A 14,681-nucleotide genomic window follows, 5' to 3' on the forward strand; every position below is an offset into this window, starting at 1 on the left:
CCTTTCAGCTAGAATCTGCTTAAGCCTGCTAAGTTTCTGCGGGAAGGGACAACCAGCACCACAGCTGCAGCTGCCTGCTGTCTAAGCCATTTGAGCTCCTTGGGGGAAGGGCGGCAGCCAGCACTGGGACGGAGAGCTGCCTGACACACTAAGCTCCCTAGGCAAAGGAAGGGCGTCATCCATCTCTACAGCTCCAGGCTGTACTTTTCCTCTGCTGGGGCCAGGGAGGCTGGAAACGGCTTGGTCCTAAGAGGTGTCCCCTATAACCCAGCACACCAGCTGTGGCAGACTACAGCCAGAGTGCCTCTCCAGGCCTGACCCTGACCCATCCCTTCTCACTGGGCAGGGCCTCCCTGCAGGAACTCCAACAACTGCAGCCAGAGGCTCAGGGACAGAACTCTGATCTCCCTGGGCCTGAAGCCCTAGTGGGACGGGTGGTTGCAGTCTCTGCAGACCAGAAGACTCAGTCTTTCCTCCTGCTAGTTCTGAAGAATCTGGGCAGCCCAGATGAGTGGGTTTCCCCTAGCAAAGCACACCCTCTCCACCAAGGGACAGTCAAAGTGCTTTGTTAAATGAGTCCTGTTCCCCGCGCCACCCAGTAGGGGTTGTCAGACACCCTATACTTACCGGCATCAGGTTGGTGCCCCTGGAGGTCAGAGATCCCAGAGGAAAGAGCAGGCATCCACCTTTGTAGTTCTGTAGCCTCCTTGAGTGACATCTCCAGGCACAGGAGCGAACCAAATGAATAGGGCCTGAAGTAAACCCCCAGCAAACAGCACCAGCCCTTCAGAAAAGGGACCTGACCATTGAAAGAAAAACAAACAGAAAGCAACAAAAGCATCAACAACAACAAAAGTCCCCACAAAACCCCATCCAAGGGTCAGCAGTTTCAAAGATCAAAACTAGACAAACTCATGAAAATGAGAAAGCATCAATGAAAAAAATGCTGAAAACTCAAAAGGCCAGAGCTCCTCTTCTCCTCCAAATGATCGCAGTGTCTCTCAAGGGAAGGTACAGAACTGGACAGAGGATGAGATGGATGAATTGACAGAAGTAGGCTTCGGAAGATGATTAATAGCAAACTCTGCTGAGCTAAAGGAGCATGCTCTAATCCAATGCAAAGAAGCTAAGAACCTTGATGAAAAGTTAGAGGAGCTGCTAACTAGAATAACCAGTTTAGAGAGGAACATAAATGATCTGATGGAGCTGAAGAACATAGCATGTTAACTTTCTGAAGCATATACAAGTACCAATAGCCGAATTGACCTAGCAGAAAAAAGGATATCAGAGTTTGAAGACCGTCTTGCTGAAATAAGGCATGCAGACAAGAATGGAGGAAAAAAATGAAAAGGAACAAATGAAGCCTTCAAGAAATACGAAACTATATAAAAATACTGAATCTACAATTGATTGGAGTACCTGAAGGAGACGGGGAGAATGGAAACAAGCTGGAAAACACACTTCAGGATATTATCCAGAAGAACTTCTCCAACCTAGCAAGACAGGCCAACATTCAAATTCAGGAAATACAGAGAACACCACTAAAATACTTCATAAGAAGATCAACCCCGAGATACATAATCATCAGATTCTCCAAGGTCAAAATGAAGGAAAAAATGTTAAGGGCAGCTGGAGAGAAAGGCCAGATCACCGACAAAGGGAAGACCATTAGAATAACAGCAGACCTCTCTGTAGAAACCCTACAAGCCAGAAGAGGTAGGGGCCAATATTCAACATTCTTAAAGAAAAGAATTTTCCACACAGAATTTCATATCCAGCCAAACTAAGCTTCATAAGCGAAGAAGAAATAATATCCTTTACAGAGAAGCAAATGCTGAGGGATTTCATCGCCACCAAGCCTGCCTTGCAAGAGCTCCTAAAGGAAGCACTAAATATGGAAAGGAAAAGCCAGTACCAGCTGCTGCAGAAACACACCAAAATATAAAGACCAATGACACTATGAAGAAACTGTATCAACTAGTGTGAAAAATAACTACATAGCATCATGATGACAGGATCAAATTTACACATAACAATACTAACCTTAAATGAAAATGGGCTAAATGCCCCAATTAAAAGATACAGACTGGCAAATTAGATAAAGAGTCAAGAACCTTTGGTGTGATGTATTCAGGAGACCCATTTCCTATGCAAAGACACACATAGATTCAAAATAAATGGATGGAGAAAAATTTACCAAGCAAATGGAAAGCAAAAGAAATCAGGGGTTGCAATGCTAGTCTCTGACAAAACAGACATTAAACCAACAAAGATCAAAAGAGACGAAGGGCACTACATAATGATAAAGGGATCAATTCAACAAGAAGACCTAACTATCCTAAATATATATGCACCCAATACAGGAGCACCCAGATTCATAAAACAAGTTCTTAGGGGCTTACAAAGAGACTTAGATTTCCACACAATAATAGTGGAAGATGTTAGCACCCCACTGTCAATATGAGACAGATTAATGAGTCAGAAAATTAACAAGGATATTCAGGACTTGAACTCAGCTCTTGATCAAGTGGACCCAACAGACATCTACAGAACTCTCCACCCAAATCAACAGAGTATACATTCTTCTCAGTGCCACATGGCACTTATTCTAAAATCAACCACAAAATTGGAAGTAAAACATTCCTCAGCAAATGCAAAAGAACTGAAATCATAACAGTCTTTCAGACCGCAGTGCAATCAAATTAGAATAGGATTAAGAAACTCACTCAAAACCACACAATTACTTGGAAATTGAACAACCTGCTCCTGAATGACTCCTGGGTAAATAACAAAATCAAGGCAGAAATCAATAAGTTCTCTGAAACCAATAAGAACAAAGAGACAATGTACCAGAATCTCTGGGAAACAGCTAAAGCAATGTTAAGATGGAAATCTATAGCACTAAATGTCCACATCAGAAAGCTAGAAAGATCTCAAATCGACACCCTAACATCACAATTAAAAGAGCTAGAGAAGCAAGAGTAAACAAATCCAAAAGCTAGTGGAACACAAGAAATAACTAAGATCAGAGCAGAATTGAAGGAGATAGAGACAGAAAAACCCTCCAAAAAATAAGTGAAACCCAAAGCTGTTTTTGGAAAAAATTAACAAAATAGATAGACCACCAGCTAGACTAATAATGAAGAAAAGAGAGAAGAATGAAAGAGACACAATAAAAAAATGATAAAGAGGATAGCACCACTGAGCCTAGAGAAGTGCAAACTACCATCAGAGAATACTATAAACACTTCAATGTAAATAAACTGGAAAATCTAGATGAAATGGATAAATTCCTGGACACATACACCCTCCCAAGACTAAACCCGGAAGAAGTGAAATTCCTGAATAGACCAATAACAAGTTCTGAAGTTGAGGCAGTAATCAATAGTCTACCAACCAAAAAAAGCCCAAGACTGGATGAATTCACAGCTGAATTCTACCAGAGGTACAAAGAGGAGCTGGTTCCATTCCTTCTGAAGCTATTACAAACAATTAAAAAGGAAGGATCCCTCTCTAACTCATTTTATGAAGCCAGCATCATCCTGACACCAAAACCTGGCAGTGATACAACAACAACAACAAAAACTTCAGGCAAATATCCCTGATGAACATTGATGCAAAAATTCTCAATAACACTGGCAAACTGAATCCAGCAGCACATCAGAAAACTTATCCACCACTATCAAGTCCGCTTCATCCCTGGGATGCAAGGCTGCTTCAACACACACAAATCAATAAACATAATCTATCATATCAACAGAACCAAAGACAAAAACTACATGATTATTTCAATAGATGCGGAAAAGGCCTTCGATAAAATTCAACATCCATTAATGTTAAAAACTCTAAATAAACTAGGTATTGATGGAACGTATCTCAAAATAATAAGAGGTATATCTATGACAAACCCACAGACAATATCATACTGAATGGGCAAAAGCTGGAAGCATTCCCTTTGAAAACTGGCACAAGGCAGGATGCCCTCTCTCACCACTCCTATTTGACATAGTATTGGAAGTTCTGGCCAGGGCAATCAGGCAAGAGAAAGAAATAAAGCGTATTCGAATAGGAAGAGAGGAAATCAAATTGTTTCTGTTTGCAGATGACATGATTGTATATTTAGAAAACCCCATCGTCTCAGCCCCAAATCTCCTTAAGCTGATAAGCAACTTCAGCAAAATCTCAGGATACAAAATTAATGTGCAAAAATCACAAGCATTCCTATACACCATAGATAAACAGAGAGCCAAATCATGAATGAACTGCCATTCACAATTGCTACAAAGAGGATAAAGTATCTAGGAATACAATTTACAAGGGTTGTGAAGGACCTCTTCAAGGAAAACTACAAACCACTGCTAAAGGAAATAAGAGGGTACACAAACAAATGGAAAAAACATTCCATGCTCATGGATAGGAAGAATCAATATCATGAAAATGGCCATACTGCCTAAAGTAATTTATAGATTCAATGCGATCTCCATCAAGCTACCATTGACTTTCTTCATTTAATTAGAAAAAACTACTTTAAATTTCATATGGAACCAAAAAAGAGCCCATACAGCCAAGACAATCCTAAGCAAAAAGAACAAAACTGGAGGCATCATGCTACCTGACTTCAAATTATACTATAAGTCTACAGTAACCAAAAGAGCATGGTACTGGTATCAAAACAGGTATATTGACCAATGGAACAGAACAGAGGCCTCAGAAATAATGCCACACATCTAAAACCATCTGATCTTTGACAAACCTGACAAAAACAAGCAATGGGGAGGGGATTCCTTATTTAATAAATGGTGTTCGGAAAACTGGCTAGCCATATGCAGAAAACTGAAACTGGACCCCCCCCCCCTTTATAGCTTATACAAAAATTAACTCAAGATGGATTAAAGACTTAAATATAAGACCTAAAACCTTAAAAACCCTAGAAGAAAACCTAGGCAATACCACTGAGGACATAGGCATGGGCAAAAACTTCACAACACGAATGCCAAAAGCAATTGCACCAAAAGCCAAAATTGACAAATGGGATCTAATTAAACTAAAGAGTTTCTGCACAGCAAAATAAACTATCATCAGAATAAACAGGCAATGTACAGAATGGGAGAAAAATTTTGCAATCTATCCATATGACAAAGGTCTAACATGCAGAATCTACAAAGAACTTAAAGAAATTTACAAGGAAAAAGAAACTGGGCAAAGGATATGAACAGAAAAAACTAGGCAAAGGATATGAACAGACACTTCTCAAAAGAAGACATTTATGCAGCCAAGAAATATATGAAAAAAGCTTAACATCACTGATTGTTAGAGAAATGCAAATCAAAGCTACAATGAGATACTATCTCATGCCAGTCAGAAGGGTGTTTATTAACAAGTCAAGAAACAATAGATGCTGGTGAGGCTGTGGAGAAATAGGCATGTTTTTACACTGTTGGTGGGAATATAAATTAGTTTAACCATTGTGGAAGACAATGTGGCATGGCAATTCCTCAAGGATCTAGAACTAGAAATACCATTTGACCCAACAATCCCATTACTGGGTATACACCCAAAGGAATAAAAATCATTCTGCTATAAAGACACATGCATACTTATGTTTATTGCAGCACTGGAAGCAATCCAAATGTCCCTTAATGATAGACTGGATAAAGAAAATGGGGTACATGGAATACTATGCAACCACAAAAATTAATGAGATCATGTCCTTTGCATGGTCATGGATAAAGCCAGAAGCCATCACCCTCAACAAACTAACACAGGAACAGAAAACCAAACAACTCATGTCCTCAGTCATAAGTGGGAGTTGAAATAAGAGAATTTAAGAATATTCTCCTCCTAAGGCATATCATCAAATAAAACAATTTTCTCAACTTTTTCTTATAAAAAAATTTAAATATACAGAAAGTCAAAAGAGAAGTACAATGAACACATATAACCCCACCACCTGGACACAGCAATTATTAACCTATTTCCATATTTGTTTTCTTTCTTTCTTTCTTTTTTTTTTTTTTTTTGAGACAGAGTCTCACCCTGTTGCCCAGGCTGGAGTGCAGTGGCACAGTCTCGACTCACTGCAAGCTCTATCTCCTGGGTTTATGCCATTCTCCTCCCTCAGCCTCCCGAGTAGCTGGGACTATAGGCACCTGCCACCATGCCCGACTAATTTTTTTATTTTTAGTAGAGTTTGGCTTTCACCGTGTTGGCCGGGATGGTCTCGATCTCCTGACCTCATGATCTGCCCATCTCGTCCTCCCAAAGTGTTGGGATTACAGGCATGAACCACCATGCCTGGCCCCTATTTCTTTTTATGTGTGAATTTTTTTTTTTTTTTTTTTTTTTTTTTAGTAGCTGACATCATGAAACATTTTCTCTAATATTTTGTCATTTGTTTTCTAAAATAAGAGTTTTCTTCTATAAAACCACAATATTATTATCCTACCTAAGAAAATCCAGAATAATTTTAATAATATTATCTAAACGAGGTAATATTAATATTATCCTGATTAGATAACTAGACTATAGTCACATTTCTCCATTTTTAGGTGTCTTAGTCTGTTTTATGTTGCTATAACATAGTATCACAGACTGGATCATTTACAAAGAAAAGAAGTTTATTTAGCCCACATTTCTGGAGACTGGGAAGTCCAAGACAGCGTGGCACTAGCACCTGGTGAGGGTTTTCTTGCTATATCATGACATGGTGAAGGGTATCACATGGAGAGAGGGCAAGAGTGTGCCAGCTCAGATCTCTTGTCCTCTTCTTATAAAGCCACCAGTCTCATCATGGGGGTCCCATCCAGATGACTTTATCTAACCCTAATTAACTCTCAAAGGCCCTGCTTCCAAATACTATTAATATGTGAATCTGGGGATTAAATTTCTAACACATGAAATTTGGGAGACACATTGAAACCACAATATTACCTAAAATATCTTTTCTAGAAATATTTTTTCAAACCAGAAGTCAAAAAATGTTTAATCTAGCGTGATCTTCCTCACATGTTTTTTTCCCCATAGCATTTACTTCTTTAAGAGATCAAGCCAGCTATCTTGTGGCATGTCTCTTATTCTAGATTTCTCTCATTGTTTCTTCAAGGTATTTAATTTGTTCCTATTTCCCTTGTATGTCTTACAGGCTAGAAAGAAAATCCAAAGGCTTGATTAAATTGTAAAGATATTAAACATTGTTGGTAATAATTCTTCATAAATGATGCTGCCTAATTCATTTTGCATTATATCAGGAGGCATATAAAATCAGATGGTCTCACTAATAAATGCTGTTATTGGTTAAGGTGGTGGCTTATGGAATTCTCTACCATAAAGATGCATTTCCCATTGCCATTACCAATCTATGGAGTGATATTTTGGCATATGTCCTAATATAGTTTTAACTTATATTTTTATAACTAAAGGTTGATAAAAAATATTGAAGTATATAACTTCTGATTTTTACAAGTTGCTGTTGTCCACATAGCATTCATCTCCTAGTTTCTGTATAATAAATGTGTTCAACTACATTACAGTCAGCAAACTAAAGCCCATGGACCAAATCTAGCCCACTTCCTGTTTTCATAAATAAAGTTTTATTGGGACACAGCCACTCTTACTTATTTACATATTATCTGTACCATGTCAACAGAGATGAGTATTGTAACAGAAATCATATGGCCCACAAAGCCAGAAATATTTACTCTTTATAAAAAAAAAAAATTGCCCCCTTCCCACCCCAGAAGTAGATGGGCTCAGATCTCTCTGAGTGCTAGCATTGTATATTGCATATTCCTGCCAGATTATCTAGCACCAAATCTGGCAGGCGAGTGCCTAGATTCTCACAATAGCTTTACTGAGGAATAATTGGCATACAATAAGTTGTACATATTTAAAGGGAATAACTTTGAATAGTCTGACATATTAATATATCTGTGAAAACATCACTACGATCAAGATATTGAAAAAATCTGTCACCCACAAGTTTCCTTACATCCCTTTGTCATCTCTTTCCCCCTCCCCAGTAAGCATTGATCAGCTGTAGTTACCATAGATTAGTTTGCATCTTCCAGAATGCTATATATATAAAAGGAGTATATACAGTATGTATTCTTCTTTTGTTTGGCTTTTGTCACTCGGCATAATTATTTCGAGATTTATTCATGTTCCTGCATGTGAAGGAAACCAAAATATTTCACAAAATCCTAAGCCCCACCTGCAACCAGCTGAAGAGACCCTCTCTTTGCCAAGAGGAGCCCAGAAAAACCTTAAAAATGGAATTCCCAGTCACGACCGAAAGGAAGGTTGAACACACTTCATTATACTCCCTCTCTTTTGGAATTTACACACAACTGACCGGCATTAATGTTACAGTAGAGATCACAAGACTGACAGAATGGACTCTTTGTGGCAGTAAGATACCAAATTGTAAAAGACCTAAGGCAATGTAAGGCCAGGATTAAGTCACACCCTACAAACCAAAAAATCTGTTAAACTTTTTAAAATTAACCCAAAATAATGTAGCTTAATAGCCAACTTGACTATGGTATAGCATCACATGACAGCAGGACCACTTGTCTTAACATAAGCATTCCTTTGTATTGACTTCAAGTCTTTAGACAAAGCACAACTCTTTCAACCAACTGCTAACTAAAGATTTCCTAAAATCCACCCATGACTGTTATAGCAGGTAGGCAGACGTAAGCAGGGCAGGAGAGCACCCCTGTCCCCAACCAGGAATGTCAGGCAATCATCAGGTGATGGTCAGGCAGTTGTTTACTGTCTCTAAAATAATAATTGGTCACAGTCAGTGCCAGGGAAAGACAGTCTCCTTGTAGATAAAGAAAACCCTGAAACTGGTGATCAGCAGCTTCCTGATAAGATGTCAGGATTTGGGTGAGTGGGCTCACACATGCACATTAGGAGGCAAAATGGCAGAGTGTAACTGGTATATGATCTTCTAAGGAAATACAGCTGGTAAGGGAAGAACATCTCTAGTAAGCATGCATACAACTCCGGGAAACACACAGTGCACCCAAGTGCTAGCAACACCCAAGTGCTAGCAACAAGTGCTAGCAACACCCAAGTGCTAGCAAGCCACTGCACATGCAGACAACCCACTCCAAGGGAAGAATCAGGGGAGAAGGGACACAAGACCCTGAAAGTGTGCCAACATATAAAACCCCCAGTCAAAAGGTCAAACCCCACACTTGCCCTCCTCCAAGGTACCCACGTGGCCCTCTTCTAATTGTGCTTTACTTTCTTTTCATTCCTGCTGTAAAACTTTTTAATAAATGTTCATTCCTGCCCTAAAACTTGCCTTGGTCTCTTTTTCTGCCTTATGCCCCTCAGTCGAATTCTTTCTTCTGAAGAGACAAGGATTGAGGTTGCTGAAGACCTGTATGAATTCGCCACCAATAACTGGACTACCTGCCACCACTAACATGACTTGTAAGCTTTGAGATGTCCCATATTTGTGGGCCAAACCAATGAATGCTTTCCATGTATTTATTTATAGTTTTACCTACAATTCCTCTCTTCCTAAAATGTAAAAAACCAAACTATAACCTGACTGCCTTAAGACCACTTAGTCAAGGTTTCTTGGATTTGTGTTTTCTCTGGGCTGTGGTCACTCATATTGGCTCAAAATAAATCTCTTTAAAATATTTTCCAGAGTTTGTTTTCTCATTAACACCCCAGAATATGCTTCTCTGATGTATTTCATGATGGCTATTCCTGAAAAGCTGTCTTTTGTGGGGGAGATTTGCATCTGTAGAGAAAATCTGCACTGGTGCAGCCAAGCTTTCTCTGAGGTCCTCCCTTGTCCAATGTAGGAAAGATGAACTCAGAGGCTGACACCTTTAAAGTCTGAAAGAAACCTTTACCATCTATTCTCTCTGAGGGCTGCCACCTGCGAGGTTTCATCTACATAACAAGACCACCTTTGCTAGCCACGTCTCCTCTTCTCCCACTCCCATGACCCGCTTGCCACCATCCAAGCCCTTCTCTTTCTGTAACCTCAAGATGGTATAAAAGCTCAACCATCTTGACTTTCTTTGAGATCTTATATATTTTGTTCCACAAGATAATGCTTGCCTCTCAGGTTCATTCAAATTCAAAAGAGAATCGTTTACACGTAACTTCTGTCTCCCTGGTTCATTCTTTCTCCCTAATACTGTCCCACAAGAGAACTGTCTGCATTCCTCATATCCTCCCTCCCTTATGAAAATGGTATATAAGCTTCTTCAACTCATTTAGGGGGCTGGGGTAAATACTCCATAGTTCTCCTCATGCATGTTAATAAATTTGTATGCAGTTCCTCCTATTAATCTGCCATCTGTATGTTGATGTTCCAGCAACCCTCCAGAGGGCAAAGGGGAAGTTTTCCCTTGGCCCATATACCTGCCTCCTTTTTTATTGCTGAGTGGTAGTCCACTGTAGGAATATACTATAATTTATCTGTTCAGTCACCTGTGAATGGACATTTGGGTTGCTTCCACCTTTACATTACTACAAATCAAGCTGCTATAAATATATTGTACAAGACATTATATGGACATACGCTTTCATTTTTCTTGAGTAAATACCTAGAAGTGAACTGTCTGGATCATATCATAGTGTGTGTTTAACTTTTAAGAAACAGGGCAGGTCTTTAAAAATGTTTGTAGCCACTTCCCATTCAGAAGCCTCTGTCATTTAGGGTTGTGTTTCATTAACTCTTTATTGTTTTTAAGTCCCAAGATACAAAATTATACTTGCAGTCAAGAGAAATTCATGAACTCTGATCATTTATATTAGTAAACATCATGTACATATAAATAACTGGCAAGAAGTGCATATTGCAGTCATTTTCAAATGATTCTTTGAAATGAGTTAATTCTAGTTTGAGATACTTTGTAAGTAATTATATGTTTCAAGGATTCTTTTCCTTCTCAGAAGCTATTTCAGTGATTAAAAAGCTTAAAAGGTTGACGTCTGTGTCTTGTATTTCCAAAAATCTGAGAATACAACTACAGGTTCTAAAACTTCATGGTACTGAGGATCCTTTTCTTTGAGTTGGGAGCCACTTAAGGGTCTTCTCATTATTGTGAAGGATTCAACCAGCTCTCTTTAACTGTCTGGTGGCAAATAACAGATAGCAACTCTGGCTAGCTTTTTAAAGGAACATGTATTGTCACGGTGTGGCCCAGCTCCCGGGATGAAGAAAGTTGAAGAACTGAGTTCGAAAGAGGTGAGACCCAGGGAATTAGAGTGCCTCGTCACAGGAGCATCTCCACAGCCTCCCAGGGCCGCAACACTCAAGGAATTGAGCTGCAGCAGTTTCTTTCCTCCTTGCATCTCTCAATTCAAGTTTCAAAGTCTGAGAATGAAGCAACCTCTCTACCAACATCAGAACATGAGCTATGCACGTGGATGCACCAGGACAGCAAAAGGAAGGGTCTAGCAGAAGAAGCCTTCAAACTCACCGTTAACTATTGGCATGCCTGTGCAAGCAATAGGGTTTGCCATCCCAGCAAGGGTGCACAGAGTGGAGGAGAGCTCATCATCCCTAGGAAACTGAGGCAGTCAGAAAAGGCAAATGAATACTGCTCTGCCTAAAGGCTGACAACCCCTTACATTGGCAACTGGTGTTAGAAGAGATGCATTCTATTCTCTTCAAGTTCCATCAGATCTTAAAACCCACTTGAGCTTTCTACCTAAAGGTTATCAAGAAAAATGTGTTCTTTCTGCTTGACCTTCACTTCTTCAAACAGAAAACAGAACCACAGTGTCTGAAGGAGCTAAATAGAGCTCAGATACACATGAAAAATCCTGGCTTATCATTTTTATGGAACACTGACCCTGTGCAGGCCAGCATTGACAGTAGCACCAGACTATTGGCCGTTGTACAGAGTCCTGACTCAAGCAGCAGGTTCCTTATTTGCAGTTAAAAACCCTTGACTGAGAAGAATAACCTTCAACTTTCAAGCAAACCACAGGCATCTTCTATTCTGCAGCATGTGGGACTGCACTAAGACTTGTGAGAATTGCATACTGTTGATGGCACGTGGAATGTTGTGCAATAGCGCAAGTTCTCATATGCTAGGAGAGAGTTCAGATTTGAGACCCCTGAGAACTGGGAATGGATGAGATGTTTGTTAAATATATAATCCTATGCTGTTTAAAGACAAAAAGATAAGGTAAGAACATGTTTCTGTCCTACGAGATAACTTTGTTGCTCCTAGTTACAGAAGCTCTTAACTGCACTTTGTTCAGTCTGAGGAAAGACTTGAATAAATAAAAACAGCTAGCAGTAGAAGGAATGTCCTTGTGCACAGGTGTATAAAGTTCTAACATTAGCTTGCACCTTTTCAGATAACACTTTCTAAGTATTTGAAAAACTAAGTTTAGACTTATAGAAAATTTGCAAATATACTACAGAGAGCTCCCGAATATCCTTCACCCAGATTTCCTTAAGGCTAACACCTTATGTAATTTGGCACAATTATCAAAGTTAAGAAATTAACATCAGTGCACTACTATTCACTAATCTACAGATGTTATTTGAATTCTGCCTGTTTTCCCATTAATGTCCTTATTGTGGTCCAGGATCTAATCCAGGATCCCACATTGTAATTAGTTAATTGTGCCTCCTTGGTCTCTTCTAATCTGTGACAGTTTTTCTTTTTATTTCATGGCCTGGGAACTTTTGAAGTATACGAATCAGTTGTTTTGTGGAACACCCTTTAATCTGGGTTTGTCTGATGTTTCTCTCAGAATCAGTGTGAGGCTATGCATTTGTTATGGACTGAATGTTTGTGTCTCCCCCAAATTCACATGTTGAAATCCTGACTTCCAATATGATGGTGTTAGGAGGCCGGACCTTTTGGGAAGTAATTAGGTGATGAGGGTGGAGTCTCAAGAATGGAACTAGTGCCCTAATAAGAAGAGATTGCTGGGCACGGTGGCTCATGCCTGTAATTCCAGCACTTTCAGAGGCCTAGACAGGAGGATCACCTGAGGTCAGGAGTTTGAGACCAGCCTGGCCAACAGTCTTTACCCAGTCTTTACCAAAAATACAAAAACTAGCCAGGCATGGTGGTGCATGCTTGTAATCCCAGCTACTTGGGAGGCTGAGGCAGGAGAATCACTTGAGCCCGGGAGGCGGAGGTTACAGTGGGCCGAGATCGCACCACTGCACTCTAGCCTGGGCAACAGAGTAAAACCCCGTCTCAAAAAAAAAGAGACATGGGAGTTTGCTTCCTCCATCTGTCTTCTGTCTACCATGAAGGGACACAACAGGAAGACAGCCATGTGCAAACCAGGAAGTAGGTCCTCACCAGACATCAGATCGGCTGGCACCTTGGTCTTGGACTTTGCAGCCCTCCGTAACTGTGAGAAATGAATACTTGTTATTTAAGCCACTCCATCTATGGCAATTTGTTATAGCAGTCTGATCTAAGTTAGCATTTGTGGCAGGGATACCACGGAAGGGCCACTGTGCCCTTTCAGTGCATCACGTTGAGGGCACCTGGTAACAACCTGTCTAACTTCTGGTATGACTCATTTTGATCCCTTGATTAACGTGGCGTTTGTGAGGTTCCTGCACTGTCGTTCCTGTTTCCCTGTGCTAAAATGTTTTAAAAAGATACTTTTTGACTATGCAAATACCCTGCTTCTCATCATACTTTTACCCATTAATTTTATCACCCATCAAAGATTCTTGCTTCTCAATAATTGTCACTGTGGCGTTTACTTAAAAGTAGTTTTCTATTTTTATCACTTCTACGTTTTCTATGTTCATCACTGGAATTCAACTGTGAGGCAGAATTTAGCAAGAATTTTTCTAAATGTCTATGCTGTGAGGGCACCAGGTCAGGGGACCAGCCTTCCTTCTGTTCTTCTAGGGGGTCAGTGCTGGTCAGACAAGCTCTGTCTGGCCGTTTGATCCCCCCCACAGCAGCTGCTGAGGGAGGAGGAGAGGATCCACTCCCCTTGGCTCTTTGCTGCCCCTGTGTTTTTTCTCCTGCTGTTCCTTACACCAGAATGCCTTCCCCCTCACCGTCTAATTGTTCTTCAGGCCTCAGCTCCTGTAAATCCTTAGCAGGGAGCTTTCCTGTGCTTCTTCCTCCACAACCTTAGCACTTCTGTGTGCTCTCTCTGTCACAGCAAAGAATATGCTATCACAAAACAGCCACATTTTCTTTTACGAGTCCCACCACACTGTGAGTAAAGATCACATTATCTCTAGATTCCTGAGCTATCTGCCAATGTCTGACTTACAGGACCTCCCTGGGAAGGGTTAGATGAAGAATGAATGAATGTAAAATAGAGTATTTGTCACAACCCTCTTTTTTACATTGAACATTGCAACATATTTATTAAGGTATAATTCATACAGAGAAAAATTCACTTTTGTGGTGTGTAGTTCTATGAATGTTGATGAATGTATACTGTCAGGTAATCATTACCACATTAAGATATAGAAATTTTGCACCATCCTGAAAAAGCTTCCTTATCTTCTTTACGGTCATTCACCCTTACCTCCACCTTCAGCCCTGGAAACCCCTGATCTGTTCTCTATTAGTTTAGTTTTGCCTTTTTCTGAATGTCGTATAACTTGAATTGTAAAATACGGAGCCTTTAGAATTTGACTTTTTTTAACTTACCGTAATTCTTGTGAAATCCATCCACATTGCTGTTTCTAT

General features: G+C 40.0%; 1 protein-coding gene and 1 long non-coding RNA gene across 8 annotated transcripts in view; one reads left to right on the forward strand and one right to left on the reverse strand.

Annotated features, from left to right (window-relative positions):
• The window catches only part of DSTN (destrin, actin depolymerizing factor), a 1,228,633-nt gene that overhangs the window by 563,995 nt on the left and 649,957 nt on the right, over window positions 1–14,681 (forward strand). The window lies entirely within an intron of this gene.
• The window catches only part of LOC126929210 (uncharacterized), a 34,209-nt gene that overhangs the window by 8,547 nt on the left and 10,981 nt on the right, over window positions 1–14,681 (reverse strand). Inside the window, exon 2 of the long non-coding RNA XR_007717098.1 lies at window positions 628–799. This is a non-coding gene — a long non-coding RNA (uncharacterized LOC126929210). The remainder of the gene's footprint in view (window positions 1–627; window positions 800–14,681) is intronic.

The sequence above is a fragment of the Macaca thibetana genome, chromosome 10 (genome assembly GCF_024542745.1).
Source record: "Macaca thibetana thibetana isolate TM-01 chromosome 10, ASM2454274v1, whole genome shotgun sequence".
NCBI classification, from domain to species: Eukaryota; Metazoa; Chordata; class Mammalia; order Primates; family Cercopithecidae; genus Macaca; species Macaca thibetana.